Source organism: Pinus tabuliformis, chromosome X (assembly GCF_031772625.1).
Source record: "Pinus tabuliformis cultivar Carrire ecotype Pingquan chromosome X, CPIR1, whole genome shotgun sequence".
Classification (NCBI taxonomy): Eukaryota; Viridiplantae; Streptophyta; class Pinopsida; order Pinales; family Pinaceae; genus Pinus; species Pinus tabuliformis.
The window spans coordinates 1,054,766,915-1,054,779,037 of NC_142308.1; positions in this window are offsets into that span (position 1 = coordinate 1,054,766,915).

Sequence of the window (12,123 nt, forward strand, 5' to 3'; positions counted from 1 at the left end):
AAGGTGATCTGTTGACCAGGTAACATGCTGTCTCCACCGCCTCTTCCTAGAATTCTTGTCCTAACCCGGCACCACTGAGCATGCTTCTTGCCCTTTCCATCAATGTCTTGTTCATTCTTTCTGCAACTCCATTTTGCTCAAGTGTGTATGGAGTAGTCTTCTATGTGCTATACCACACTTCTTATAGAATTATTCAAATTCCTTACTGCAAAATTCTTCTATGTCTGGTTTTCCACCAGAGCCTTAAATTATTTAAACCTGTCAAAGACTTCAGAATTTTTCTTAAGGAAATATATCCATGTATTCCTTGAGAAGTCATCTATAAATGATACATAGTGCATAGACTTACCCAGTGATGGAACCTTCACAGGTCCAAACAGATCACTGTGCACAAGTTCTAATATCTGTTTCGCCCTCTTACCTCCAAAGGGGAAACTCACCTGATTCTACTTCCCATATACACAATTTTCACAGAAATCAAAATCTAGAGAGCTATTACTCATACCTTCTACCATACCTTTACCATGAAGTATTGGAAGGCCCTTCTCTCCAATATGTCCAAACCTTTGATGCCACAGCATGGTCTTCTCTCCAGAGACCACTAGATTTTCTGCTCCAGTTTCAAGAACCATAGAGTTGTTGCACCCATCAACAACAGTGCTACCTTGTAGCTTGTACAGAGTTCCAATCTGAACTCCCGACATCAATACTAGTGCTCCTCGAACCATCTTGTAGGTATCCTTCTCAGACACTATTTTTACTCTTGCATCATCCATCTTGCTTACAGAAATCAGATTTTTGGCCAATGCCGGAATATGTAGAACACTCAGAAGTGTTCTAACCCTTCCACCTTTCAAATTCAACTTTACTTTTCCGCTATCAATGATTCTAGCCTTCCTATCATCCCCTAAGAATACATCACCACCATCGTATATTTCATACTCACAGAACCACTCTCTATGGGGAGTGAAGTGAAAGGATGCACCTGAGTCAATCAACCATGCCTCATGATCTACATGTGTACTTGAAGAAGCCAAGTACACATACCCACCTTCATCTGAAGTGGTTTTCGCCTTTGCAGAAGGAGCATCATCAGATCCCTTTCCTTTATCAGGAGCTTTAGATTTACAGTCCCTTTTGTACTGCCATTCCTTTCCACATTTCCAGCACACCACCTTTACATGATTTCCTGGAGATTTAGATCTCCCTCTAGATTTAGATCTTCCACTCGATGAATTATTTTTGTTTTTGTTCTGGGACCATCCTCGTACAGACAAGGCATCACCATTCTGGCTCTCCATATTTTTCTGTCTCATCTCCTCCGTTAGCAAGGATGAGACTATTTCATCAAACTGCAAGGCAGTTGTATTTCTACCTATTGCAATAACCAGACTATCCCACGAATCTGGTAGAGAACACAACAAACTGATGCACTTATCTTCATCTGAAATTTTAATATCAACAGATAATAACTTACTTACCATAGTATTAAATGCGTTCAGATGCTCTGTCGCCGAGTCTTCATCTTTCATCCTCAAGTTATACAGCTTTTTCCGCAAGAGCAGTTTATTCACTAGAGACTTAGATTGGTACAAAGTCCCTATATTTTCCCACAAATCCTTCTCTGTATCTTCCCCTGATACATTCAGCAATATTGAATTTGAGACACACGATCATATTGTGCTCTTTGCCTTCCGATCCAACTTCTTCCATTCTTCATCTGACACTCCCATTGGTTTAGTACCCGGATCTACCGTGATCCGCTGATCTTTATCCACCAAAAGATCCTCCACCTTGAGTTTCCACAACTCAAAACTCTGAAAATTAAATTTCTCGATCTCTATCTTTCCACTACTCGCCATCTTCCTTCACCACTAGAATCGATCTCATAGATCTCCCATTGAACAGGGTCTACCACAGGCCCGAGCGAAACCCCTCAGCAACAAAGGCATGCCCTTGAAGCCAAAACAAATCTGATACCAAATGTAGGTTTTAACCATGTACAAAAATTACCTGCATACGCATTCTAAAACACAGAAAATAAACAATGCGAGAGCATAACACATATACACAGAGATTTTCCCTTGGATCCCAAAACTGGGACTACCAGCTTGATTTTTCATTATGTTCCTTTCAATGTTATAATACATATTTATACATGACAAAGCATCCAATACCATGGACAAAAAACCATTGTGTCCAAAACCATGGACCCAAAACCATTGCATCCAAAACCATGTGCAAAAATCATGCACAAAACCATGGGTAGGTCCACCCAACCTAATATAGGGTCCAAAAAACAAAATTTTCCTGGGCGCTGCCCTGGACCCTATAGAGGGGGGTTACTTGCACCCCTCAAACCCCCTGTGACCCCCCCGTTATGCAATCGGTGCAACGAAGGGGGGGCTCCGCCCCACCTCTAACCCTCCGATTAACTACGTGGGCTAGTCGTGGAAAGAATAAAACACAACCCAACAGTAGGAATGCAAAATCGTGGGACTGCAGGGTCGCTGATATGCAGGATGCGGGACTTGAGGAATGCGGGATCGTGGTACTGTGGGACTACAGGATCTCCGATAAGCCGTATCGCCATGAGGAGGAGAGAGAAGGGGACGGCCCTGCCTTGTTTTTTTCTCGCCTTTCCTTTATAAACTCTTTTTGTCCTCCTCCACAATGTTACACTATATCAAAAATCGCAATGCCATGAGGCTTTAAAGTTAGGACCCTGTCGATCGTCGATATGCCAGTGCGCTGATGATGCAGGAATGCGGGACTGTGATATCATCGATTGGTACCATAACTATCATTAACCTTAAGTATGTGCCATGGGACCCTGCTGATGGTTGATTGTGATTGTGATTTTCCCCTGAATCTCCATTGCGATGTTTCCTTGCTCCTTTGGTGTTTTCTCTTTGTTTTCCAACTTTCGCAAGGGTAACTTCAACATGCTCTAACATCTACTCCAGTAGTCCATTTTTGGACTTCCATATACCGTGTAAAGCTCTTTCCAAGCACTAGGAAATGGAGAGGGTCTGATTTATCTTTGAGAGATTTTGTGGCCTTGGAAATGGCTTCAAACTTCATTTATTTTCTGCATTTTGGGCAACTGATAACCTTATAAAGCAATGAGTGACAACATTGGCTCCAACTAGGGATAGTGCCTTGCTGGCAAGGTGCTGAGAACATGCAGACTAGTATCCTTCACCATTGGGCATGGAGTCAGAAATATATGAACTTTGTAACCAACAAAATCTCCATGGGACTTTCCTCATCAATTTAAAAATGCAGAAATAAAAATTCTAACAACTAAAAAGAAAATGCTCAGCAAGTGAGCTTATTTACGTACATTCCTACTTATGCACTAGAGCTTAATCAACCTAGGTGAGTTCAACCCTACAATGTAGCCAGACCAGCATTAGAGTACTGGGCCTTATACCATCATGTTGCTGAAATTTAAAAATTAAAGCAGGCATGCACCATAAAAAGTATGCAATTGCAAAGCTTGATGCATGCCCTAGACACAACATCTACTGCTGATCAAAGAATATGCCCATTTCCTTAGCTACAGGGTCATGGAATGAACAAGGAAATTTTGAAGTTGCCTCTCAAGATCAGTTTGTTGACCAATATCCTCTTGGTCAGGGTAGCCACAAACACCTTTCAGCTCGTCATCTTTAACTTTTCGAGAAAATTTTCTTGCTGATCATGTGTTTCCCATTTGTCGACGGGCCAAATTCTTGGAAATCTGCAGTAGAATCTTCAGTTTCTGAGATGTAAGGGTCAGAGACGAGAGGGCCTACTCAGAATTCCCGATAGGGACCTTTCTGCAATAAGTAATCACAGACACTGCTTGGTCCTTCAACTTCGGGATCTTCTTGAAAAAATTATTACTTGGAGCCTTCTCCCCACTTGTTGGTAAACAACCCCTTTTTGACCCCAGTGACCATCTCTTCTTCCTCTGAATAATATGAATCATGCTTTGGAGGATGTTTTTGGTCTTATTCTCCAAGTGAAAGATGAGCATTGCAAACTGGAGGCTCTTCGTTGACTTTCTCATATTTGTTGCAAATATAAAGTTTTCTAGATTGATTCATTTTTCCTATCACTGCTAAAATGGTTGCACGGGGAACTCACCACTTTCTTTGAAAATTTGATGTGGTCGTCTTGGGAATATTACAAACCCAAGCATTAATATTCTCATGGTTTAATGTTATTCCCTTGGGTTTATAAGCCCTTAGGTTTTTAATATTAATCCCTTGGGTTTATTATTCGCTTGGGTTTATAATATCAATCATGGTCAACCATAGTCAACCATAGTCAACAATGGTCAATCATAGTCAACCATGCCTTTTAAAATCAATCATGGTCAACCATGGTCTAATGTCGCATTGTGAAAAATATTTTCTTAATATGAAAATCAACCATGTTCGACCATGGTCCGACATCACATTGTGACAAATATTGTCTTGATATGAAAATCAATCATGATCAACCATGGTCAACCATGGTCCAATGTTGCAATGTGACATGACTGTCTCAATATGAAAATCAACCATGGTCCAACGTTGCAATGTGACATGACTGTCTCAATATGAAAATCAACCATGGTCAACCATGTTTAATTTAGGGTTTATAATCGCTTTTGTTTATAATATTAATCCTAGGGTTTACAATCCCTTGGGTTTATAATATTAATCCCTCATATGTATAATAATATATTAGGTTTTATAATCTTAGAGTTTTATTAATACTAGAAACCCAAGAGAATGATATTAAAACCTTAGAATATGAACCCTTAGATTAATAAACCCAAGGGTTTGATATTATAAACCCAGGTGAATAATAAACCAAAGGGAATAATATCAAAACCCAGGAATATTAATGCAACTTGGGTTTTTAATATTAATAATCTCTTTAGTTTTAATATTAATCCCAAAGGTTTTTAACATTAATGTGTTGGGTTTATCGAGTTCTTAGGTTTGCACTATTAATAATCTCTTGGGATTTTAATTACACCGAAGGTGTTCCCTCTCTAGAGTTGGTTGGGAAAACACTATTAACTCTGACCAATCCCCATGCTCCATTTTTGTCCTCCTTCATCCCTTAAAAATTTAACAGGTGGAAAGTCTCCAACGACTCCATGGCATGAGCGACTTTCGTCCACGCCATCAAGTCCTTCACTTACTAAAACCCGCCAAGTGTCTCTTTCAATCATTTCTACAAGGTCTATTCAGTCAAGTTTCGTAGAGCCGAATAAATCATGAGCTCCCTCGACCTCCACATTTTCTTCTTCTTTAAAATCTCCATCTATCACCTAATCTCATAATTTGTTTTGTACTTCTATCCTATCATGTCCTAGACCGACTGACAATTTTGTACGTTGCATGACATTAGTGAAACCATCTCTTCCTTCCTCTTGGGTGTTGTTTCAATCTCGACGAAACTGTTTCTATTTGTTCTTTCCTCCTAAGCATCGTTGCAATAATGTACAAGAGTTAGTGATTGATGTGTGTAAAGCTAGAGTCATCAAATTAGGCCCATATAAAAGTTTCTTCCCAAATCGAATAATCAATTTAACCGTCTGGGTTGTTTCCTCATCCTATGAGCGCATGAAGCATGGGAGCTAAAGACATGAAAGCAACTTATTTCCATAAACCAAAATGTCCGAGTAAGAATGTAAGGTCATTTTTGAAATAGAGGAATTATTCATAAAATGGGCACATAGGCTATTCACATTATATTTAGACCTAAACTACATATAGACTTCACAAAAATTGACCCCTCATCACATGTCACTCTAGATTTGGAACAAAGAAATGATTTGGGTACCTTAAAAAATGTTTCTCCTGAAAAATTTTCAAAACAAATTTTATCCACAAAACAAAGTGTTTATTCAAGAGATTTGCAGAAATAATAAAAAAAAAATGTCAAGATGGTATCCCTCATCCTTGGTGACAATAGAGCATATAATATGTTCAATGGCCCGTGCCACACCATATATAGCTTTATCATATTCGTTGTGTATATAAATTTTTTCAGATTAATTCATTTTTCCTATAACTGTTGAAATGGTTACATGGGGAACTTGCCACTTTCTTTGAAAATTTGACGAGGTGGTCTTGGGCATGATCTGTTCCATGGCCTTCTATGTTTGGAATATTTTCAGCTTGAAGGCTTGTATACCCTATTTGTCTTCGCAATGCAATGTGTTTATGATTTGGTCACAGATAAGGATGGATACCATGTATTGCAGAGGGGATGAACGACTAGATTTCTCAAAAGACCATGCAGTGGAGGGTAAAATGAACATAAGTGTGAGACTGGGTATGTAGAAATTAAGACTGAGGAAAATATCAACACTAGTGCACCATCATCTTCGTAGACCAACAGTTTCAAAGAAGCATCCCATTGGATCATTATAATAATATTTGTGAAATATGCAAAGTTGGGGTGAATTTTTATGTAATGATGGAGTAAGTTGCTTGCTTACTTATCATCAATTTTGCATTGATCCTCCTCTAGATCAGGTTCCTTCTACGGATTGACTATGCCCAACTTGTGGTACTAAAAAAATCTTTGTCTCATTTATTCGGTTCGACTTACTCCTATTGTTACATCATCTATAACAATATCTAGCTAGAAATATGAACTATAACAATCCGACCAACTGGTCAACTTTGTTGTTATGGAATAAATAGAAATTCAAAAGAAGTTATTTAAAAATAAATTCCTATAAGTAAGGTGGGTGTGTGATGGCATAAATAATTCTCTCTACCTGTGAGGTTGTTCACATTGATATTCAAAACTCTTAGACTAGGAAGCATTAGTAGTAGATGGGTGCCAACGCCTTAAGTTACCAAAATCATTGCATGATTTGCATCTACTTTTTGTCGATTTGCGACCTGTGCTCATTAATAAGGCACTTGAAAATGATATTATTTTAATAAACAACAATTTCATTTGCTAAAGTTGACAAGACACCTTTTTAAATTACGATGCATATCGACTTATAGCACTGCATTTATTCACTAGAAATGAGTGAGTAGCACATTATATGAGAGGAGGAGAAAAGGAGAAATTTGATCCTGCTAAAATCCCATTGACTCAAATCGTGCATCAGATATTTGCGCCACCCACTTATATTGACACACAACGTTCACAAGTATAATTTGATAGTAGCATGGTTGTCTTCGAAAACACTTGATCGCAATTTATCAAACTTGCATTGAGGATTGAGCATACACTATATATGGAGAACCACAATGAAGAACAGAACATATGTCATTGGTGAATTAGAATGAAAGTGATTACCATACCCTTAAGAACATAGAATTTAATGACATCTACGTTGCATTTGTTATGTAAAGAAACTAGACATGATAACTTTCTCACATAGTTGGCTTTTCAAACAACCCAATCAATTCAAAATAATTCAAATACATATTCCAAACTTCCATCAATTTTTAAATGTTTCGAGGTGACAAGGAAAAGTATGAGAAAGAAAGAATGTCGAAGGAGTACAAGACATGTTAAAGCAAAGGAGTAACTACACAATCAAGGCGTAGTGACTTGATTGTATCTATACAAAGTGCAAGCGTGCTCTAAAGCTCATAATAGTTGTGATATCATCTCTATAATCATAAGAAATCTGAAACATGCATATATATATCCTAAGAGATACCAATACCAACCATGAAGCTATGTAGAATGATACCAAAAAAAGTCAAGAGATGGTCTGGGAGTGATAAGAGAGATGAATATTAGGTAATACAATTCAATTTCATTGCAGTGAAAAACGATCATGATTAAGAGCGGAAGAAAATGGAAGAGGATGGGGCATAGTGGTGGTGAAATTGATAATTGTAACCTAGCTTGTTGGGTTTGTGTTATATTCTTTCCACAAATAGTTGCATGTGCGTGCGGGCGGGGGGAGGTGATAACCCCCCCTGTTCGTTGCTCTAGGCGCAAAAGGGGTGTCACAGGGGGGGTGGAAGCCCCCCTGCCGAGGGTTTACTACACAAGGTCCAGGGAAACATCCCGAGATATATATTTTTTCTATATATATAAGGACCCAACAGTGGGGGGTGGACCCAAAGATGGTGGGTGGACCTACCATGGTATTTTGTAGATTCGGTCAAGGGAACTACAATTATGTTCTAATACAGGGTTAATGGATTGGGGCTTATGAATTCTTCAACATGTATATATATGTATTGTAAAAATGAAAAAAACATAATCAAAAATAAATCTGATAGTCCCGTTTCTAGGATCCAGGGGAAAATCTTTGTGTATTTGTTTCATGTCCTTGCTATTGTAAATTTTCTATTTTAAGAATTCATTTGCAAGTAATTGTTGTACAGGGTTAAAGCTACACACTCAATGTACAAGAAAAGGATACGTCGTAGTGACGGTGCAATTGATAGTTGTAGTCCACATGCAGGTAGTTAAAAGATACGTTGTTGCACTAATGACCATCCTTGTGCAATTGTGCTACTAAAATTCGTAGCACTACACTACTCATTCCATGTATATTAGAGGGGATGAATGACATCAAATGAAGTGCGTATGTATACTCAAAGAATTTAGTGCCATCCATTTCTTGAATTGTCAGTGTAATTTCTAAAGTCAATGTCTTCTTTTGTTTCTTTGGGGGAGGAGTGATGCAAAGGATATGTCTTGCCACGAAAGAAAATATGTATTTATTTATTTTAAATATAGAGTAAAACTTGGTCCTGAAGTTAGCTTTGTACCTTTCTCATAGAGAAGCAAGCATCGATACCAAATTTAGAATTGTATTAGTTTACAGTATTTTATTTTATTGGTTTAGTTTTTGTTAATATGAATTTAAAACTTTATCATAGATATTTTTTTGTTTTGTATTTCTGAATAAGATATTAAATACAAAATATTTAGTAATTTTAACATCCGTTTTATGTTCTTGAATGAGCAACATTGTGATATTAAATGGACCGAAAATAAATTTTACTTGATAAAATAATTTAAATCATATTTTATAATTAACCCAAAAAAATCTGTTGTTCTAATTTTTAAGGTAGTTGAATTAATATGTAAAAATCTAGTTGCAGTGTTAGCAGAAATATTTTTTCTATTTAATTATCATTAAATGTTTAATTAATCTTATTTTAATTTGGTTTATATTTTATTATTGAGTTTTTTTGACAAATTAAGTTAATGAATTAGTTCAGTATATTTTACACCATTATTATCAAGAACAATTAATCATGCATCGGCAAATGTTATTTATTTATAAAAACGGTCGTTCATATACAAAATGACTATATTAAAGAGGTCTATAAATCGAAATTAAGTAACTATTTTTGTTGAGGTGATACATACATTGAGACATGGAGATTCAGAGAGAATGAATTATAAACTTCGAAGAGGAGATACATACATTGAGACATGGAGATTCAGAGAGAATGAATTATAAACTTCGAAAAAAACCATTGACATGCTACCAAATGGTTCTCGTTAATTTTGGAATTAAGAAAAAAATTACACTAGTATTTTTAAAATTTTATTAATTTCAGTTATTATAAAATACACTATCAAACTAGTTAACTTTAAATTTACACTCTTAACTTTTAAGATTTATTAATTTGAGTTATTGTAAAATACAATATTAGAGTAGTAGATATATTAATTTGAGTTATTGTAAAATACAATATCAAAATTAAATGTGATATATTTTGAACCCAGAAAAACACGGTGCAGTTCAAAGAAAACGAAGGCTCTGCCTTTTGCATTATATCCAACAAGTTGACACCTACAGTCATTCCAAACTAAACTAAAGCGGTCTAACACAACAAGTACTTCACTCATCAAGCCAATTCCAAAGTAAAGCGTTCTACCTCCAGCAATTCCAACAAAATGCAAAACAGAACAACAATTATTCCTGAGCTTCTTGTTGGTGGGTTTTCCTAATTACTTTAAACCCTAACCAAGATCTACTCCTTTGTAAGAAATTAAAATTAATGCACAGCGGAACTTACTTTCCATCTTCAAAGGCTCCTGGTCTTGACTTGAGTTATTGGCTCCTGAATCCTTCCAAGAACTTGCAATCCTTTTCTCTGGCTATCCTAAATGACAGAGTATCTAGTCTTCAATGGAGCAGACAATTTTTCTGAGTGATTGCAAGCCTTGGAGACTCAGCCCTTTTATAGCAGTGCAAAACCCCAATCCTAGGGCAGCCTAAAATTTAGCTGAAACAAGTCTGTCAAGAAATCTGAAATTTCGGATTTCATCAGATTTTGAAATCGGGAACTTTCCAGAAAAACTGAAATAGATTCTGATTTCCTTATTCAGCTCAAATTTATTACTGCTATTATTTTAATCAACTATAATCGGTTCATTAACAATTATAATTGTTTAACATTATTCTATATGTATTTGTATCCAAATCCTTATTTAAATACGTATAATGCCATGACTTAATTAATCACATTATTTGGCATATTTTAATCATTACATAAATGTAATCTTGCTGACAGTATTTGATATCATAATCATAATGCACGTATGTCCAACTTAATTATTGTAATTAGACGTCTCTAAATCCAACAATCTCCCACATGGACAAGTGCAACCTTTTGATTATATATCCTTAACTTTATTGCATGCAACTTTTCCGTCTTTACTTATCGTATTTCTTAAACAATTATGTCCATCAATTATGCTAACAAAGGACTTAAGCGGCATTTGTCACACTTATTCGCAACTAAACTGACATAAATCATGCTACCAACATAACTAAATGACATGAATCTGATTTGGACATATAGTTTAGAAATTACACGCAAGTGTGATTAGACGTGCCTATTTCTAATTGAGTCACCTTTACTTTACTGTATGAGGCCAAAAATTTAAACTTTAAAGAAAGAAATAATGAAACTAAACTGAATACAACTTGTATATATCATCAAAATTGTTTACAATTGCATTACATAGAACATCAAAAATAGAACTTAAAACATATTCAGACTCCCACATTTTCTAATTATCCTAAATAGATATTACACCCATACAAGCAACATGTTGGTGAAACTTCTTGGGTGGTAATCCTTTAGTAAGAGGATCCGCAATCATGGAGTCTGTACCTATGTGTTTTATACATAATTCATTATTCTGCACTCTCTCTTTTACCACCAAAAACTTAATGTCAATGTACTTCGACTTTGACGAACTTCGGTTGTTCGTTGCGTATAACACTGCTGAATTGTTGTCACATAATAATTTGAGTGGTTTCTGAATAGAATCCACAATTTTCAGACTTGTGACGAAGTTCTTCAGCCATACGCCATGATTAGATGCTTCAAAACATGCAACAAATTCAGCTGCCATAGTGGAGGAGGCTACCAATGACTGTTTAGCGCTCTTCCATGACACAGCACCACCTGCCATCATAAAGATGTATCCTGATGTTGACTTCATGCTGTCGACACATCCTCCAAAATCAGAATCGGTATATCCAATGACCTCGAGCTGTTCCGATCTCCGATACGTGAGCATATAGTCCCTTGTTCTCTTTAGGTATCTCAATACTCGCTTGGCTGCCTTCCAGTGTTCCATACCTGGGTTACTCAAATATCTCCCTAGCATTCCAGTAATGAACGCAATATCCGGATGCGTGCATACTTGTGCATACATGATGCTACCCACGGCTGAGGCATAGGGAATATCTTTCATGAGGTTTTTATCTAAGTCAGTTTGGGGACATTGTTTCAGACTAAACTTATCCCCTTTTGATATAGGGGTATCTCTTGGTTTGCTGTTTTGCATGCCAAATCTTGTTAGAATCTTATCGATATAGTTCCTCTGGGATAACCTCAGAATACCTTGAGATCTATCTCTAAGTATTTCAATCCCTAGAACAAATGATGCATCACCAAGATCTTTCATTTCAAAGTTCTTAAATAAAAAATTCTTAGTTTGATGCAACATGTTCTTATCGTTACTGGCAAGCAATATGTCATCTACATATAAAACCAAGAAAATAAATTTACTCCCACAGAACTTAAGGTATATACATTCATCTACTATGTTAGACTCAAAACCAAATGAGCTAATAACTTGATGAAACTTATAATACCATTTTCGAGATGC